This window comes from Camelus ferus, chromosome 5 (assembly GCF_009834535.1).
Source record: "Camelus ferus isolate YT-003-E chromosome 5, BCGSAC_Cfer_1.0, whole genome shotgun sequence".
Classification (NCBI taxonomy): Eukaryota; Metazoa; Chordata; class Mammalia; order Artiodactyla; family Camelidae; genus Camelus; species Camelus ferus.
In genome coordinates this window covers 90,550,507-90,572,106 of record NC_045700.1, presented here as the reverse complement: position 1 = coordinate 90,572,106, position 21,600 = coordinate 90,550,507, and the positions used below count along the sequence as shown (strand labels likewise).

The window sequence follows — 21,600 nt, the reverse complement described above, 5'->3', positions numbered from 1 at the left end:
GAGATCACTCATATGTGGAATCTAAAAAACAAACAAACAAACAAACAAACAAAAAAAAACAGAAACAGGCTCATAGACATACAATACAAACTTGTGGTTGCCAAGGGGGCAGGGGGTGGGAAGGGACAGACTGGGATTTCAAAATCTGTAGATACTGACAGGCATATGCAGAATAGATAAACAAGATTATACTGTATAGAACAGGGAAGTGTATACAAGATCTTGTGGTAGCTCACAGTGAAAAAAACAGTATGACAACGAATACATGCATGTTCACGTATAACTGAAAAATCGTGCTCTACACTGGAATTTGACACAACATTGTAAAATGACTATAACTAAAAAAAAAATGTTAAAAAAAAAACCTGACCTAAACCTCACATCTTATACAAAAATTAACTCCAAATTAATTCTTAGACTCTGTAACACCAAAAGCATCATCCATAAAGAAAAAAAAATGAATAAACTGTTATTCTTTTTTCATTTCAAGGACCTGAATGATAGTTGAATGATAATTTAAGAAACTTTTCTCAACATGTTGAACATTAGAGCTCTTCTCAGAAGACTAAAAAGAGTAATTCGAATCTGAGCTCTCTGTTTTATCCTTAAGCAGTAAAATGGATAGGTGGAAGGGACTTACATATATTATTTCAATTTAATGAAAGACATTGGCTAGACACCATTTACCTACAACCTATCATCTTAGGGTCTTCATGAAAAGCTCTAGGGAGTTAAATTTGAGTTTAGACACTCAGGGCTAATTCTGGGACTGCTGGCATCAATCAAGGGTTACTGATATAGAAAAAGGGACATTTTATATATTATGACAAGGCTGATACCATATCATCTTAAGCTCCAGCTCTCAATGCTTCTCTAACTTGTAAAGTCTTGTAACTCTTAGTGGAATTTAGGTTTATATAGTTTTAGCCTAAGTTTAAAACCCATTACACTAGAAAATGTAATTAAGAGACTTAGATTATGAAATATTTTATTTCCTTCTGCAATCCCAAAGACTAGTAAAGTGCCTGCTAAATAATAGGTCAATAAAGTTTGTGAAATGATCACTTTCTAAGGAAAAATGAAATTCTGAAATTTAAGAAACTGGAATAATGAAACTCATTGAAATTTTGTCACCTTCACCCATCTGCCACAATCAATCAAACCCCATCATTTTCACTCTGTATTCTGCAATATGTGACAGTCTCTCTGTCATTGTTCTAGTGTTTTGACAATGCCTGAGTTGAGGCCAAACGTGGTAGTCACCAGAGAACAAACAGTAATTGAAATCATAACCACAAAGGAGATCAGCCTAGGAAGAGAGTATGGACTAAAAAGAGAAATAGCCTAGGATTGAGACTTGAAGAGCCTCAAAGTTCAACAGCCAGGAGAAGAAAATCAAAATTTCAAAGACAGAAAAGAATGGTCTCCTCAAAGGAGCAATAAGAGAAAACCTGGGGGAGTATGATGTCAAGGAAATCAAGGTTTCAAGAGGGTAGTGGGCAATAAAATCATATATGCTAAGAAAAGTGAAATAAAGAATTAATTTAATTTAGTAGTATGGATGTCACAGGGAGCTTGATGAGAGCTGTTCTGGTGAAGCAATATGAATAACAACCAAAGACAAACAAGGTGAGGAACTAAATGGGCAGGGGGGATGTGGAACTGATGAGTTCAGATGACTCTTTTGTGAAGTATGGCTGTGAAGAGGAAGAGGTGAAATCAAAAGATTTTCCATTTGTTGCTGCTGTCACTATTACTTTCATTAAAGGGGAAACTTGTTAAAAATACTAGGAAGAAAGAGTTGAAAAGGTGAGGCCCAAGGTAAATGATAGTTTCTGTGAGGAGAGAAGGGGGGATAGGGACGGGTACTCCCCCAATATGTCCTGTGCTCAAGTTCACACAATTCACTCACCCTCCACTCCAACCTCACTCTTAAAATTGTACCTATTAAAGAACAGCTCAAATTCCATACCTTCCTCCCTCTACAAACCTCACCTAACTTCTCTATCTTTGGGGATCACATCTCTGCAATGCCAGAGTGTGCTGTTTTCCACATGTATTTAACCACAAAATCCTTTACAGCAGGTTCTACATAATATACACTCAGAAATGAACACTTTCCTTCCTGTCCAGCTGTCCCACTCATGTCCTAGCCCCTCAATAAAGCCTTTCCCAATCATACCAGAACAAGTAGTACCTTTGTAAAGTTCTGAACAATTACATCGTTCAGCATGACAAGTATTCAAGACCCTAGAATGTAAGCTCCAAGAGCGTGGGGCCTTGTCTGTCTGGTTTACCATTGTATTCCAGTGCCTAGTAGGGCTGGCACATAGCAGGCACCCAGGAAATGTTCACTGAATGAAGTAATTAAAAGAGATGCCCTTAGCCAATATATTATAATAACGATAAATAGAGTAGAACCTTTAAAAACTGAATCACTATGTTGTACACCTGAAATGTATATAATATTGTAGATCAACTGTACCTCAAAAAATAAAAAAGATGCCCTGTTACTCAACAACTATAAGTTACTGAAGAGCAGGAACTATATTTTATGCCTATTTCCACAAGTAGGTGAAGTAGACACTGAACAAATGTTCTTGATAACATGATAATAATTTACTGCGGCCTAATGTCACAGTGGGAATTAAAAAGCCAGTTTGGCAACAAGCTCTGACACTGATGAAAAAGAAGAAAAAGCCTATTGATGCTTCTCAACTCTAATTTTTAAAGGTAATTATAATAGTTGTCTTCAAAATACTAAAACATTTCCACATATTCCAGAATTTAAGAAAACTCTTAAAGATAACTGAACTGCTTATGAAATTCTTTTATAAATTCATATAATACTCTAGAATCTCAGTGCCTATTATAAGATTTATCTGAATTCTGGAGTTTTAATGTTTTCACAAGTTGATAATACATTAGTCAGAGCCTCTCACATCAGCCCCCATTTCAAAGTAGAGCCGCTCTAAACCACTATCAGCCAAATCCGTTTCCTCCAGGTAGATCTGCTATACAGTGCATCGTACACGAAAGCCAAGACAGTTTCTCACTCCTTTGCAGAAGTACTTCTGCTAAGTTCCAGGTCTTCCAGGATAACAAGGAATATCCTCAGTTAAGAAGCAAAGATGGAGGGAGGGTATAGCTCAGTGCTAAGGTAAGGGTTCAATTCCCAGGACTTCCATTAAACAAACAAACAAACAAACCAACCTAGTTATCTATCCCCCCAAAGAAGTTAAAATAAAGAAACAAATTTACTTATTTAAAAAAAGATTTTAAAAAAGAAGCAAAGATAGAAAAAATAGAATATTTTCATAATTCTTAAAGAGCATGGAACCTATTATATTAGAGAAGGAAAGAATGTCACATACATTCTTTAAAAAGGAAGAATTTCTTTTACCTATACTTTTTATATAAATTCAAATGTCTTGTTACATTTTTATTCCAGAAACAGCAAGGAATTAAATTCGCAAGTGAAATGTCATGGCACTGACCTACAGATGAAGGATGACAACCCAACAGCTTAAAAATGCCAACAGTCTAGCAACGAACCATCTCTTTAACCATCTTTGCCTCTCAAAGTGTAACAAATGAAACCTCTACTTAAACACATCACAGTCATAAAGACAATTCTCTTTAGAAAGCAGGATTACTAAGGATTCTCACTTTAAAGACATATATTTTAGTAATGTCTGATTTTTTTGTTTCTTAAAGAGTATGAATTACTTTTGTCAAACAGCATTTTATATACATATATAGGTACACATATATGTTTAACTCTATTCACTAACAATAAAAAGGGTCCATTTAGACTTATCAATAAAAAATAATTATGCTTTTTCATAAATCAAGTTGGTTCAATTGTTTAAGAGGTTTTCAATATTTACAGATAATATGATTTCTATCTAGAAAATCTCAAAGCATATACTTACAAATTATTAAGATTAAGATTAACGATTTCAGCAAGAATGACAGAAAGGGCAGATTCTAAATCAACAAATAAATTATCAATAACATTCCTATATGCCCACAATAATCAATTTGAAAATGTGACAAGAAAAAAGATCAATTCTAAGTAATAACCAAAATCACAAAATGTCTGGGAATAAAATTAATAAGACTGATAGTTTAAATTTTAAAATTAAGTTTTAAAATTTAATAAGACTAATTTAAATTTTAAAATTATTTTTTAAATTATGAAAGACCTAAACAAATAAAATAACCCTGTTCTTTGCCAGAAAGACTCAATATTATAAAGCTGTTGGTGGCAAATTAGTTGAAGTCAATGTAATCACAATTAAATCCCAATCACAATTTTATAGAAACTGACAAGCTCATCTTAAAAATCAAATGGAAGGAAAAAAATGGATGGGCAAAGGATGTGAATAGACACTTTTCCAAAGAAGATATATTAATGGCCAAGAAATTCATGAAAAGATGCCAAACATCATCAGCCATCAAGGAAATGCAAATCAAAATCACAACAAGGTTCCCACTCATAGTGAATAGGATATCTATACCAAAACAAAACCCAGAAAATAACCAGTATTGGCAAGGATGTAGAGAAACTGGAACCCTCATACATTGCTGTTGGAAATGTAAAATGGTTCAACCACTGTACAAAACAATCGGGCAGCTCCTCAAAGAGTTAAATATAGAATTACCATACAACCCAGCAATTCCACTTTTAGGTGTATACCCAAAAGAGTTGAAAATAGTTTATTCAAATAAATAACTATACACACATTTTCACAGCAGCACTACTCACAATAGCCAAAAGGTTGAAACAACTCAAAGGTCCATAACAGATAAATGGATACACTGTGGCATATAAACATAATACAATATTATTCAGCCACAAAAGGAATGAATACATGCTACAACATGGAAGAACCTCAGAAACATTATGCTAAGTGAAAGAAGCCAGACAGACACAGGTCACATATGATTCCATGTATATGAAATATCCAGAATAGGTAAACCCATAGAGACAGGACACAGACTGTTAACTGCCAGAAGCTAGGGAAAGGGAAGAATAGGGAGCAACTACTTAATGGGTACAGAATTTTCTTTCGGGATGATGAAAATGTTTTGGAACTAGATAGAGGTGATGTTTGTACAACACTGTGAATGTACTAAACGACCGAGTCCCTTTAAAATGGTTAATTTTATGTTATGTGAATTTTGCATCAATAAAAAATAAAGTCAAATGGAAGAGAAAATGTACATAACAGATGAAAAATATCTGCAAAGGAAGAGTAACAAGAAAAGATTTGCTCTCTCAGATTGAAAAACATACTATGAAGTAATAGTAATTAAAAGAGTATGATATTTAGTTGAAATAGGCAAAAACATCACTAGAAGAAAACAAGAGTAAAAATGACCTTTGGGAAATTATAAAAAAGGTATTTCAAATCAGTGAGGGGAAGACAACTCAAATGATAACAGGACAACTAGGTACCTGTTTAGAGAAAAGTGATGTTAGATCTTTAATACTATCAATAAAAAACAGACTGCAGTTGGTTCAAAGTGCTAAATGTTGGAAGTAAAACTATAAATATATTAAAAGAAAATATAGAGTAAAAACTGATCAAAATCTAGGGGTAAAGAAAGCCTTCTGAGTTAAGACATAAAACAGAAACCATAAAGAGACTCAAATTTTAAAAATTAAAAACTTCTGTAAACCAAAAGAAACTGTGAAGACAAAACAACAGTCTGGAAGAAAATATCTACAACATATAAGACTTCAAAGATTTATATATCAAATATGTAAAGACCTACAATCAATATGAAAGAAGCAACCCAATTAAAACAAAAACTAAAAACAGGCAAAAGATAAGAATGGTCACAAAAAGAAATATTCAAATTTAATTGGTCAGTGTTTGGCCCAGGCTTGGGTATTATTCTTAAATCTCCCTAGATGATTTTTCTGTGCAATCAGGGTAAAGGATCACCCAGCTACCTATATGGGGAATGAGGAGTAACCAGACTGCCCAAGGTGAAGTATAAGGAGAAAGACAGGAAAAATAAACCATCACTTTAAAGGGCTCCTGCCCACTCACAAGGGAAGGGCCTGAGAGTGCATTAAATGTCTTAAAGGAGATTGGTTTATTTTTATCTAGTCAGAAAATATTACCATTTTTTATCTCCACAAGGTAGAAACATATGAATCATATTCTTTTTTTTTTAATTGAAGTATAGTTGATTTTAAATGTTGTGTTAGTTTCCGGTGTACAGCAAAGTGATTCAGTTATATACATATATATTCTTTTTCAGATTCTTTTACATTACAGTTTATTATAAGATACTGAATATAGTTCCCTCTGCTATACAGTAGGACCTAGCTGTCTATGTATTTTATATATAGTAGTTTGTATCTGCTAATTCTAAACTCCTAATTTATCCCTCCTCTCCCTCCTCCCCCACCTTTCCCCTTTGGTAACCATAAATTTGTTTTCTATGTCTGAGAGTCCCTTTCTGTTTTGTAAATGAGTTTATTTGTATCATTTTTTAGATGAATCATATTCTTTAAAGACTAATGAGGAAAATTATTAAGAAATAAATTTATATTCCTAAGTGCAAGCAGCCCAGGATTAAATACTTGCAAAATATGACCAAAGCAGACATATATAACATTATAGGGATAAGCAAACCACTGAAAAATACCTGCTTTGTGATTTTATTTTATAAATTTCAAAAACATGCAAAATTAAACAACAGGTTAAGGATACAAACTATCTGGTTCAAGTACAAAGAAAATACAAATCTCAGATTACTTCTGAAACAGGAAGGAAGAAGTGGGATTAAGAATAGGAACACAGAGATCTTCAATTTTTTCTTAAAACTGAGTGGTTAGATACATGGGAATTCACTGTCCTATTATTCTGTATACCTTACATATATTTTGCATATATTACTTTGTAACTTCTCAGTATTTAATAAAAGATCACAATTTAAAAACAAACAGGACTGGAGGGGAGAAAATAGCTCAGTGGTAGGAGCACATGCTTAGCATGTAATGAGGTCCTGGGTTCAATCCCCAGTAGCTCCATTAAAAATTAGTTAATTAATTAACCTAATTACCTCCACCCCCAAAAAAAATTAAAATAAAATAAAAACAAAAAGGACTGTATAGAAGTGCATGTAAGTACATACATAATCTTTTAATTCTAGATTCAATCTTTGCCACTGAAAATCAACTTGGTTCTGTGGTGTCTTTCTAACTGATCACCTGTTAGGAGTTAGCAAATGCTTGATTTTCATCTTTTCTTCCCAAGTTGCACTAACAAGAAAATTCATGGGGGTACAGAGGGTTTACAGCAAAGAGTAATGTGCTCTTTGATCAAACTCACATTGAGAACCACTAGCAATCATTTCAGGGAGCTTTAGCAAAGAGCGCATTTGCCAGAAATCAAGAATAAAGTTTTGCATAAGATAATTAAAAGCATTGCAAGAAGAATGATGTGAAATCTTACTTGAATAGTAAGATTTTTCCCATTAATTATTTTTTAACTGACTGAAATTCAATGAAACCCTGGATGAAACCTCAGCTGTTAATTCCTTTGAGATACAAAGATCAGAGTGAGTCCAGTTGAGCACTTAAAGTGTCAGGGCCAACTGTGTATATGGTGGTCGTTGTGAGTTCAAGGACAGTCCTCCCTACCAGCCAGAAGTAAAAAAGTCCCAGAGAAACAGGCATGGGCTCTGCCCACAACACTATTATTCTTTTCATTAGAACAATACAAGATTACACAATGACCTTTAAGCTGAAGTAGGATTCTGGATGCCTGAGAAAGTGGGATAGTCTTAGGATATGGTAAGCTGACCGCTGAGACAATGAATTAACATAAAGTATGCTGACTTCTTTGGAAGGAATTTCATAACCACAAGATTTAAGACTACTTAAACAATAAGCAATGTAATCAAAGGCCCTAATAAAGTAGAACTAAAGGTGCTATAGTAAGAAAAATGCTATTCATCAATCAATAAACCTATAAATTAATTATGTGCAAGACCGTAGTAAGTAATAAAGGAAATGCTGAAAGACTCCACACTTGTGTTAGAAGCATGATATATTAAAAAGCTGTGTTAAAGCTAGACATCAGAAATACTCCACAATTCAGTCTAACCTCCCTAGTCGTCTGCTTTCCATATTCACACCCAATTCAGCAAAACACATGCCCCACTCTTTCAATCCCACACACTGCAATATATGCTTCTCTCCTCTTCAAATGCTTCCCCCTCCTTAGAGCAATGTGCAAAATCTTACCTGTCCTTAAAGGCTCATTCCAAATGCTTCCTGCATCCTTGGAAGTCATTTATAACCTACACACTCCCTTATGATCTTTCAGAATTCTCTATTATGGTGCCTTCTTTACTTTTACTTCTATTTTAGTTATACACTTATCCCTCGTACAGAAGCAGGAGTACTGGAAAGAACAGGAGTTGTGAAAAACCTAGATTTTAATCTGAATATTAACTGTCTGAACTTGACCAAACCAAACTACCTAGCTTTCTTAAGCCTGTTTCCAAATGTACAAAATAGAGAAATTATTATGTATCTTGCATTATTTCTTTAATAAATAGGGTGTATTGTGTAGTGTGTGTCTGTTTATTAGAGGAAGAGATGGGCAGAGAGACAAAGAGAGAAAGAAAGAGAAAATATAGAAATATACAGGAATAATTTAAAAAGGACAGGAAAGTAGTAGTTATTAGAATTGTATACCATATGTTTAAAAAGTTAGAGGAAAAACTAAAAAGGTTAAGTGACACTAAAGACATAAAAAGGATCCAAATCAAAACTCTAGAGATAAAAACTATGATGCCCAAGATGAAAAACATGCTGGATGGGATTAACAGCATATTAGACACTGCTGAGGGAAAAGTTAGTGAATTTGAAGATAAAGCAATTGGAATTATCCAAAATGAGAAACAGAAGAAAAAAAAAAGAAAAAAATGAACAGAGGGCATCAGTGAACTATCGGACTTTAAGCAACCTAATGTATATTAGGTTGAAATCAGCTGGGGATGGGGATACCAAGAAAGGTGGAGAAAGAAAAAATATTTGAAGAAATAACAGCTGAAATTTTTCCAAATTTGATGAAAACTATAAAACCACAATTCAGGAAGATCAATGACACAAATCACAAGAAACATAAAGAAAACTACATGACACATCATAATCAATTTGGTTAAAACTAGTTTAAAGGGAAAAATCTTAAAAGCAGCAGAGAAAAAAAGACACATTAAGCACAAGAAACAGAGATGAAGATGTCAGATTTCTTGTCAGAAAAAAGCAAGATAGAATACAGTGAACCAAAATCCTAATAATACTGATAGGCAAAAAAAAAGTTGGTTTAGAATTCTTTATGCAACAAATATATCTTTCAAAAACAAAGGCAAAATAAACAAGGTCCAACTATACAGCACAGGGAAATATATTCAATATCTTGTAATAGCCTATAATGAAAAAGAATATGAAAAGTAATATATATGTATAGCTGAATCACTATGCTATACACCAGAAACTAACACAACACTGTAACTCAACTATACTTCAATTTTTTTAAAAGGCAAAATACAAACTTTTTCAGACATGTGAAAGCTGAAATAATCATCACTAGCAAATCTACATGACAGAAATACTAAAAGAAGTACTTAAAGCAGAAAGAAAATGAAAACAGATGCAAATCTGGATCTATACAAAGGAATAAAGAGAACTAGAAAAGGTAGCTATATCTGGGAGTTTGAAATTTGTAGATACTGACAGGTATATGTAGAATAGATAAACAAGATTATATTGTATAGCACAGGGAAATACATATAAGATCTTGTGGTAGTTCACAGCAAAAAGGAATGCGACAGTGAATACATGTATGTTCATGTATAACTGAAAAATTGTGCTCTACGCTGGAAATTGGCACAACATTGTAAACTGACTATAACTCAAATTTTAAAAATGTTAAAAAAAAAAAGAAAGAAAAGGTAACTACATGAGTAAAATAACTTTATTCTTAAAATGGAAGTCTCTTTAAAAAATAATAGATCATAAATAATAACAACAACGTATACTGGAATTGATCACATATGTAGAAGTAAAAAATATGACAAGAGCACAAAGGTCAGGAAGAAAAATTAAAAGATACTGTTAAAAGGTTTTTATACATGAAGTGGTATAATATCCTTGAAAGTAAACTGTGATAAGTTTAACATGTATATATAAACCCTAAAGTAACCACTAAAAAAATGAATAGTTATAATAAACCAACAAAGGAGGCAAACAATTTTAGAAAAAACAAAATTAATCTGAAAGAAGTCAAACAAAAAATAGATGGGACAAAAAAATGGCAAGATGAAAGATTCAAACTTAACCATATCAATAATCACATTAAATGTAAATGGTCTAAATACACCAATTAAAAGACTGTCAGACTACTTAAAAAGCAACACCCAACAATATGCTGCATACAAAAACACATTTCAAATATAAGACACAAATAAGTTAAAAGTAAATGTAGAGAAAAGATATACTATGCTAATACTAACAAAAGGAAAGCTGGATTGGCTTCATTAGTTATCAGACAATGCAGGTTTCAAAGCAAAGAAAATTACCACGGCTAAAGATTATTTCATAACATTAAAGGGGTTAATTCATCAAGAGCAAACAACAATTCTAAATGTGTATGTACCTAATAACAGAGTTTCAAACTTCATGATGCAAAAACTAATAGAAGATAGGTCTATAAATCCACAATCATAGCCAGAGATTTCACTCTCTCTCTCAATTATTAAAGGAATCAGTAGATAGAAAATCAGTAAGGATACAGAAGACATAACAATATTAATCAACTAGACCTAACTGACATTTATAAAACATTCCAACTAAAAACAGCACAAGACACATTCTTTCCAAGGGCATAAAGGATATTTACCAAGATATATGTAATATTCTGGGCCATAAAATAAGTATCAATTTAAAAGATCTCAAATTAAATAAAGTATGTTCTCTGAATACAGTAGATTTAAATTAAAATTGAAATATATATATATATGTATAACTGAACCACTTTGCTGAACACCTGAAACTAACATTGTAAATCAACTACATTTCAATAAAAAAAAAATTCAAATAAAATAAAATCAGTAACAAAAAGATATCTGGAAAATCTCTGAATATTAAAAAAACTAAATAATGTATATCAAAGAAGAAATCAAAAGGAAATTTAAGTTATTTTGAACTGAAAGAAAATGAAAAGGCAACGTACCAAAATTTGTGGAATGCAGCTAAAGCGGAGTTGGAGGGACATTTATAGCACTAAATGCCTGTATTAGAAAAGAAGGGTCTCAAATCAATGACCTCAGGTTCTACCACAAGAAATTAGAAAAAGACAAACAAATGAAATACAAAGTAAGCTGAAATAACAAAAATTAAGAGTGGAAATCAATGAAATACAACACAGAAAAACAATAGATAAAATCAATGAAGCCAAATGTGGTACTTTGAAAAGATAAGTAATATCAATAAATTTCTGGTCAGCCTGATCAAGAAAAGAGAAGACTCAAATTATGACTATCAGAATGAAGTGATATCACTACAGAGTCTATAAATTTTAAAAAGACAATAATGGAATTGTATGAGCAACATTATATCAATAAAGTCAACAATTTAGATTAAATGAATAAATTCCTTGAAAGATACAAACTACTAATGCTCACTCAAGAAGATACAGATAACGTAACAGCCTTTTATCTATTACACAAATTGAATATGTAGTTAATACCTTCCTACAAAGAAAACTCCAGACCAGAAGGGCTTATTTATAAATTCTACAAAACATTAAGGAAGAAATACCAACTCTATACAAACTATTCTAGAAAATTAAAGGAAAGGGAATACTCCCCAACTCATTCAAGATTGCCAGCATTACTTCGATACATTAAAAAAAAAAAAGATAATTACAAGAAAAAAAATCCCAAACCAGTAACTGTCATAATCGTAAATGGAAAAATAAAATTTCAAGAATAAACTCCATATATAAAAATAATAATACATCAGAGCCAAGTAGGGTTTATCTAGAGAATGCAAAGTTAGCACTAATATTTGAAAATCAATATAAATGGCCATATTAACAAATTGAAAATTAAAAATATATGATCATCTCAGTAGACTCAGAAAAAGCATTTGATAAAATTCAACATTCATTTCTAATTAAAAAAAATCTCTCAGCAATTAAGAATAGAAGGAAACTTCTTCACTAACAAAGAATATATACAAAAAGCCTACAGCTGTCATCATACTGAATGGTAAAAGACTGAATGCTTTCTTCCCAAGATCAGAATAAGACAAGTATGTCTACTCCCACTTTTATTTAACATTGCATTGGGAATTGTAACTAGTACAATAAGAATAAATAAAAAAAAAAAAGATTAGAAAGGAAGAAGTAAAATTGTTTCTATTTATAGATGACATAATCTTTATGTAGAAAATCCAATAAAATTTATTTTTAAAACTACTAGAATACATAGCATAGCCAGGATGACAGAGAAGATCAATGTACAAAAATCAATCATATTTCTGGTAAACTAGCAACAGTCAAAATATAAATTTTTTAAAATCCATCGTTTCAATGGCATCAAAAATACAAAATACATAGGGATGACTATGACAAAAGATGTACAAGACATGCACAACTAAAACTACAAAGTAGTGCTGAAAGAAGGTAAAGGAAACCTAAATGTTCATGGGTTGGAAGACTCAACACTGTTAAGGTGGCAATTCTCCCCAAATTATCTATACAGCCAATACAATTCCAATCAAATTCTCAGGCAGACTTTTTGGAAAAGCTGGCAAGCTGATTCTAAAATTAATATAGAAATGAAAAAGACCTCAAAGAGCCAAAATCTGGTAAAAGACCAACAAAGCTGAAGGACTTACACTTCCTGACTTCAATTTTTATTACAAAATTACAGTAATCAAATCAGTATAGTACTGGCATCAAGATAGACAAATAGATCAATGGAACAGAAAAGAAAGTCCAGAAATAGAACCACAAATATATAGATTTTCGACCTAGGTATAACCTAGGTACAAGGCAATTTGGTGAAGGAATATAGTATTTTCAACAAACAGTTCTAGAACAAATGGATTCCAAATTTTTTAAAATCAGCTTTAATCCACACCTTGCACTATACATAAAAATTAACTCAAGGTAGATCATAGACCTAAAAGTAAAACTTAAAAAACTAAAACTTCTAGAACATAGGAGAATACCATTGTGGTATTAACTTTGGCAAAGATTTTTTAAATAAAGAAAAGCACAACCCATCAAAAAAAACTATAAATTGGACTGTCAAAATTAAGAACTGCTCTTCAAAAGACATCATTAAGAGAACAAAAAGAGACTAGGAGAAAATATTTGCAAATCCTATGTCTGAAAAAGGACTCACAACCAGAATACATAGAGAACTACGAAAATTCAGTGATAAGAAAACACACCCAATTAAAAATGGACAAGAGATTTGAACAGACATTTCACATTTCAAGAAGTTATATGGATAGCAACTAAGTTCCCACAGAAACTCCCCAGGTAAAACAAAAAATTTTTTGAAGGTTAAAATAAAAGGACAGTCTAAAAACTGGATTCTATAAGGCTAGTCATACAACATTACAGGGACCCAAAGTCTGGGATAGATGGGGAAACTGCAAATAAAAATTTACAGACCTTCCTCACACAAGAAAATGCTTTGTTACACTTTTTTGGCACTTAAAATATTAATCCATCTCAAAACATTTCCAGTCCAAAAATCAACTGGTCCATAGGCATTCCGAGATGAGCATGGTAAAATGTGGTGCAAACATGATTCTTTAAAAACCATTTAGTAGCAAAAAACAAAACAAAACAAAACAAAACAAAAACTCACAAATAAGCATAAACCTCTGCCTCAAAATAAATCAGCTATCTTAAAAAGTTTAATGTGTTGTTTTTCATTTCTGATGGCTTTTTCATCAGAATATGCAGGGGAACCAAAGTATGCGTGCCATGGGCAAATACATGTCATAAAGAGAGGGAAAAAATGAGAGATTCTCAACTTTGATTGCAAAAGTGAAAGACTTATTCAACTGCAGAAAGACTGATGTAAAATTTGATTAATATAATGAAGGATCTGAAATCAATGAAGTTCAAAATTTTATGTAGGGCCACCTTTTAGGCAAGTCCAAGGACAATCAATTAATCAACAAATATTTCCCAGGCATCTAATATGCCTCAGAATATTGGAATGGGGATATGGAAATCAGTTTCTGTGCCTCAGTAGTACTTCTGGTCTAACTAAAGAATAAATCACAAAATCACAACGTGTAAGCAGGCTGAAGCAGAACAGGCACCCATCCAGTAGTTGAAAGATCAAAGCTCTAGTCCCAACTCTGCCCCAACTCATTAGATGTCTGTCCTTGATCAAGTCACTGAAACTTCTATAGGACTCTACTTTCTCACCCAGAATAAGACAGGATGATTTCTAAGGCCTCTTCCACTCTGGATCTATTAATCCAAGTTGAAACACAAGGGAGAGGAACTGCACCTTAAAGAACTGGTAGGATCTGAACTGACTGATGGGAGAAGGAATACTGCACGGAAGGAGTATGAAGATATAAATGGACACATCTTAAACGATTTTACTTATATGAGATATCTAGAGTAGGCAAAATCATGAAAACAGAAAGTAGAAAAGTGGTTGCCAGGAGTTGGGGGGAAGAAGAAATAGAGAGTTGTTCAAAGGGTACAGAGTGTAGTTTCACAAGATGAAAAAGTCCTAGAGATGTTACACAACAACGTAAATACAGTTAACACCTCTGAACTGTACAGGTAAAAATGGTTACGAGGGTAAATTTTGTACTATGTGTTTTTTAAACCACAGTTAAAGAAAAACAGTCACAGACATTGTGCCCTAGCAGTCATTCTAATGCAAAAATATTTCAAATCAATTAACTTCTAGTGTCCAATCCTCACCCCTAAAATTCCTTTTCTCCCAATTAAAAATCAAGGAGACATGCCTTGCTAATGAGACATGGAGGTTTCCTCAACTATAAGAAAGCTGAAGGAGTGTGTTGAGAAAATGAAGAAAAAGAAGATAATGCAAACACTAAGTAATGGCAGAATACAGAGCAGGCTATTCATACACAATCTAATTGTGTCATCCTCACCCACAATCTAGCCTAACTCTCTAAGTAAAATTGTATAGAGGCTTCTTTTTACTCTAAAAATAAAGAAAAACTTTTCAGCCTGCTTCAAGGCCCAGTATCCTCTGTCCCACCTCTCCAAACCCCTCTCACCAGATCCTTCTACACTCTTCCTGATCCATACCTAGAGCTGTACCTTAAGTTCCCAGTTTTCTCTATGAACCTTGTCATCTTGTCTGTGCCTTGCTGTTTGCTCTGACTGGAACACTCTTCCTTTTCTGTGCATCCTTGAGATCTCAGTTCAAATGTCACTTCTGTCACTTTCCCAACTCAAATACTTGTCATGATTGCAGTTTTACATTTGTGTGATTATTTGATAACATGTGCTGAGGACAGGGACCATGTATGCATTCATTCTCCCCCATTTCCAATGCTAAGCACAGCACCTAATACCAAATAAGCACTCAAATACTTATTGAATAAGTGAATAAATGGGCACCAAACCTGTAAGAAAGCAATACAACATCGTAAAATGTCACCTTCAGAGTTTATGCATCTTCACAAATGAATCTTTGGAGGATACCCAAAGCAATTGAGCCTAAAATCCCCATTCAACTCTTTAAAAAAAAAGTCAGTTCAGATGGCTGTATAAATATATCTGGCCTGTCTATGTCTGTAGGCAAATTCTGAGCATCAAAGGCTGATAGTTACACACACACCTCTCATAGACAAAGCACTACTAGTTGCTGAGTAACCGTTGTTTTTGGTATTTCCTGATATAGTGACTGCTACACAGGAAGCACTCTGAAAGTATCTGTCAAATGAGCAAAGAGCAACATTTCACAAAACTCTTAAGGACGTATAAAACAATGACTACTTAAACTGTAGTGTCTTAAATAAAAGTAAGCTCTACTGTAGAAGAAAAGGACAGAATCTCTAAGTGGCAAAAACCCCTCCTAGTAGCCTCGTTATTTTAGATTTCAAACACGAAAAATGCTAGCTAGATTTGTACTAAAAAGTGGAAGAAATAGATACTGCAATCAAGTGACCTTAAAGCTTTATATAAAGATTATAAAATGTCACATAGACTATTTCCCAAACCCTTAAGAGTACAAGAATTCCCTGTTCCCTTCAATGCAAATACAAATTGTATCTATACTTTAGAGATATAATCCATAAACGTATTACTGAAAACTCCAGCCCATACTGATCTCCCCTCCCTCTGATTTTGCATTTAAATAAATGCTATTTTATAGTTTTCCTAATAATTTAATTTGTTCAGTCTCTTATTTCTTATACATCCTTTCAGGTGCATGTAGCACTCTTAAGTGCTTAGTCAGGGGGGAGTATAGCTCAATTGGTAGATCGCATGCTTAGCATGCATGAGGTCCTGGGTTCAATCTCCAGTATCCCCATTAAATAAATAAATTAAATTAAGTAATTACCTACCCCCACCAAAAAAAAGTAAAAAATAAATAAAAGATATGTTAAAAATTAACTCTTAAGTGCTTAATAAATACTTATTGAACTGAAATAAAATTAGTGTTTTAAATACTGGATTGTGATATATAATCTGCATTTTAGTCCCAAATAATGTCATTCCGCAAAAACTGTTCATATGCCTTAGTTTTAGCTCCATTATCAAGGGGCTAATTATAATGTCGTTATCCAACAAGGTTCAAATAAGGCTTAGAGTTTTTCTTAGTCCCACTTCTTCAAATTCAGTTAAGGGAGGTTTTTCAGTCCCTTGGATCTTTATATAAATTTCAGTTTGTCAAGTTCTGGGAGGAAAAAAGCCAGCTAGGATTTTACTAGCGGTTGTGCCAAACCTGTTTTCAAATGAAAACCAGAGATGTTAACACCACCTGCCCCTACTTTTTCAACGTAGCAAATTTCACTTGCAATTTTTCCCAAACCTACCCAGTCCCAGAGAGAGTTCTTTCTGTAGAAATCCGTAAGACGCAAAATCTAACTTACACAATTCTAAACGCACTGAAAACTGGAGACTTAACTCCCAGGTAAAGGATCAGTTCAAAATGTCCAATTAAATGGGTCTCCCCGATCAACGATCAAAGCAGATAAAGGATACCACTTCGAAAAGCGAAAAGCAGCAAACGTCAAGTATTACAGTAAAGCGGCTGCTATTCGACAATCCTAAGGCGCCTCATCCCTGTCAGCCCAAAACACTTGTAACAGGACCCATGAGAACGCTCCACAGGTGACCCGAACCTCAGGAAGCGTCCTCTCTACAGCAACAGGCCCTGTTTAATTCTGCTTTTCCTCCCGGGCACCATACTGGGCAGGCGGGGTAGGGCGCCAGGAGCGGACCCAGGGAGGCCAGGTGGGCCGGGAGAGGTGGGCGTGGGGTGACCAGAGCTACGCCAGGGCCGGGGAGCGAAATCAGAGGCGGAGGGCGCTCGCCTGGGGCGGCCGGCGCAGATGCCGCGCGAACCGCCACGGAGGATCCGCAGGCCAGACCCCGGGTGGGTCCCGAGAAAGGGTCGAGGTGGGGCACGGGAGGTGGGGGGTGCGGGGGCGAGGGCGAGGACGCCTCACCGTGGCTCCCGGGAGGCCGGCGCCGCCGCGGTCCCGCAGTTGCTAAGGAGAATGCTCTTCCGGGTCATGGGCGCGGCGATACAAAGAGGAACGGTGGCCGGAATGAGACAAGAGTGGAGCGCGTGACGAGCGCGCGGCGGAGGCGGTGGTCGCCAGTAGTTCCGCTGCGGCGGCGGGGCGGCGAAAGCGCCTGGTGGAAGGGCGACTCGACTTCTCTGGCCTGGCCTCGCAGAGGCGGCTGGCTGTAGCCGGTGGCTCGAGCTGCCCGGTACCGTGCTCCTGAACCCTCTCAGCCCCGGTCCTCAGTGCTGTGCCCCAGGGCTCTCACCCCACCGGTGCCGCCAGCCCCCGGCTTCTAGCTCCGGAAGGTAGCCACGCCAGCCCTCTCCAGAGACAAGATTTTACTCATGCCATGATTTACTCCATGCCCAGTTAGTGAGCACTTGCTCAGGACTAGGTGCAGGGCTGGCCCTAGGATACAGCGGTAGACAACCCAGCCGTGGTCCCTGTCCTCCTGCCGGACAAGCTGGTGAGAGGGCAAGCAGGCAGTCCCGTGCTTACGGAGATGCATGAAGTGAAGGAAGTTAGGGGAGCCTGCCCCTAGGGGCCTACCCAGACACAGGTGGGGAGAAGCTGATGGTGGAGACTTCAACCAAGTAAAAGGGGCAGGGAAGAGGTTTCAGGGAAGAGTGTAGGCTCCATTGAAAAGCCCACTAAGTTTCGTGCAGCCTGCCCAAGGAAGTGTGTATAGAGAATGGTTAAGGATGGAACCTAGAAAATATCAATATTGTAGGTGTAAACAAAGGAAAAGAAACCCCCAAAGAGCAGGCAGAATTTGTTTGAAAGACTGCTGAGGAGACAGCAGGAGAATTTCAGTAAGGAGGTGATCACCAGTGTCAAATGCTTTCAGGATCCAGAGTGCAGTGGTGACCATAGAAAAGTCAGAATCAGGAATAGGTTGTCAAAGTTGACAGCGCTTGAATCTGTGTGGTGAAGGAGCCCACCACCAGACGCTCCTTAAACAAGAAAAAGAGATACCTTAAATTGTTTCTGAATGCTTCAAAGTTTTCAAAAGCACTGTCATAGTACTTGCATATTTCAGGATTCCTCAACTAATAACTGATCTCCTTGAAGGTGAAAAATATTTGTTGTTTAACCTTGCATCTACCCTGCCTGCCACAGACAAAAGCCTCAATCAATTTTTGGTTTAAAAAATAATAGACCCATGAACCTCTGGTTTTTAATGTTCACAGAGGTCCCTTCCCAACCCTCAGCAAAACTGTGATGTAGGCAGAACTTGTCTGTTCAAACTGTACAGGGTGGAAGATACTCAGCAGGGGCAGGAAGCAGAGGGTTGTGGAGTTCCAGGACTTCAGTGGGTGGGAGGGGGCCCAATAGAGCCAGAGATGGGAAGATCCAGAAGAAGAAAAGGACAACAGATTGAAAACATAGAAGCTGAGCTTTCAGGATCAGAAATGGAAGATGAAGCCAAAAGTAGAAGCAGGGATAGAAGAGCAGGAACAATTTTTATACATAAGTCCAATGGGCAGATCCCACTGAGATTGGACTGCTAGCAGAAAGTGTAGTGTCAGTCAGTGTGAAGGCTAGAGGGCTAGGTGGGCATATCCCCATATCCTCTTAGTGAACTGAGCCCTGGGCTTCCTCATGTGGGCCAGCGGAAAACCACAATACACTCTGGAGAGACTTGGGATGAGAGGCTTGCCCCACAAGCGTACCTCCAGTCCGTACCTCCAGTCCATAGCTCCAGTCCATTCCCATTATAACAGGTATTACAATAAGCACCCCCAAAAGAGAAATATTCTCTGAGAGACTAATAAATCTAACCACAGTGGATATAACTGGCCCTCTGTGGGAGTAAACCATGAAATTCGAAATATGTGGCTGAAGAGTTTAGGAAAACCCAACGTATCAGCCAAGAAGGCATAGGAGTAACATCAGCAAGGCAGGATCAGAAAATGGTTACAATTTGGTAAAAGAAAGCTAAATCAATTGTTTTGTGAACAGAAGGGACAAAGTCAACTTGTAACCTAGAAAAAGGAAGCCTCAAATACATGAATTATAGTAAAGTCTATCTCATTCTCCTGGCAGCCTTGAATACAGCATCTATTCTAAAGGACTGTGTTCTGTTGAAGGGCCAAGATGATTCTTTAGACTCAACCTAGCTAGGGTTCTGGGAGATTGCAAGGGTGCCTCAAGAGATAGAAATTTATCATTGCTATGAAGGGCATATTTTTAGAGAACTGCAGGGAACTGCATGTGAACTCTATACTTCCAGGGTGGTATGGGCATGTATGTTCCAGATGATTTGCTTTGTCTGACTTTGGTCTCTGGATGATGGGTGGCCAACTAATGATGCAAAATGCTTTGAGGAATACCCGAAGACCCAAGATATGAGTGGAGGACCAGAGTTACCATGCCCTGTTCATATGTGAAGTAAGCCATATGCTGCCTCCAGAAGAATCCCATTTTGGCATTAGAAGGGACAATGCCTGTTATGAAGTCCAAGCTTTGGTTGTCCCAGAGTTTCCATGCCAACCCTGATTCCAAACCACCACCGTATCCAACTTGGTCTTCTCCTGGACTAGCATCCACCCAGTCACAAAGCCAGTCACCTGGGACTCATCCTTGACTCTGCTTTCCCTCATCACCACACTCACCCTGACAGCCCAGTGTACAAACAAGTCCTGTAGACTGTGTCATTCCCCTCCCCCAATTCCCCTGCCACGATTACAGTCAAAGAAGCAAATAATCAAGCAACTCAGGTTCAGTAAGAAGTGTTGCAACCTCAAAGATAAAGCAAGGTGATAAATGTGTGTGTGTGAGAGAGAGAGAGAGAAAACAGTGTAATGATCAAACACCACAAGAACTTCAAGGAGATAAGGTGGAATAAATTCATTCAAGAGCATGTTTTGATTGCCTTCCACTTACTAATTTCACCTTGAGGGAAATAAAAGATAATGAAAGGTCTATTAAATAGGTTAAAGAAAAGCTTAGGTAGAATTGACTTTGTTCCAAGAACCCAAGTGAAGGTGTGCTTGCTGGCCCAGGGGTGTGACTTTGGAAGGCCCTGGCTCAGCTGTGGGATGTATTAAAATGTCTATACCTGTGCAGGTGGTGCACTGTGGGCTGTGGGTGAGCAGAAAGTGTGCCTCGTCATCACCATATCAGTTGTTCTTGGCTTCCTCAACAGCAGCAACTAGACCCACCCAGACCACTGTTTCCAACCTGTAGTCTTTCATTATAGTCTGGTTTTGTTCTTGTCTCACTTTAAACTTAGTTTTTAAAAATACCTTTTTCTTTTCCTTCTATCTTCATAGTGTTATTTTTACCCTAACTTTTAAAAAATAAATCCTTCTAGAATATTTTTTGCTTTGTGGGTATTAGCCTTTACCTTCTCTCTTACCTACTAGGTCCTATTTAAAATTTCATCTTTTGAGGGGAGGGTATAGCTTAAGTGGTACAGCACATGCTTAGCCTGCATAAGGTCCTGGGTTCAATTCCCAGTACCTCCTCTAAAATAAATAAATAAATAAACCTGATTACCTACCCCCCCAAACTAGCTTGAGCTACTGTGAGGTTAGGCATTACCTAGGGCTTTTAGTTTATTAGAGTAAACATGCCCAGTAAAGACTGTGCTTTATCTGTTGAGGGCTCACAGCAGACATCTGGGAGCCCAGGAATGGGGGTCATTGACTTTGAAGGACATCAGTTGGCCCCACATTTAGGTTTAATTCTTTATTTTCTAGTTCTTTGCTCTTTTTTGGGAGGAGGGGAATGTAATTAGGTTTACTTACTTATTTATTTTTAGAGGAGGCACGGGGGATTGAACCCAGGACCTTGTGTAT

General features: G+C 36.2%; 1 protein-coding gene across 2 annotated transcripts in view; it reads right to left on the bottom strand.

Annotated features, from left to right (window-relative positions):
- DIS3L2 (DIS3 like 3'-5' exoribonuclease 2) overlaps nucleotides 1-17,841 on the bottom strand; it is a 321,890-nt gene extending 304,049 nt beyond the window's left edge. For both annotated transcript variants that reach the window (XM_032480492.1, XM_032480493.1), the window contains exon 1: nucleotides 17,735-17,841. The gene's annotated coding sequence lies outside the window, so the exon portion shown is untranslated. The remainder of the gene's footprint in view (nucleotides 1-17,734) is intronic.
- Nucleotides 17,842-21,600: the final 3,759 nt, after the last annotated feature.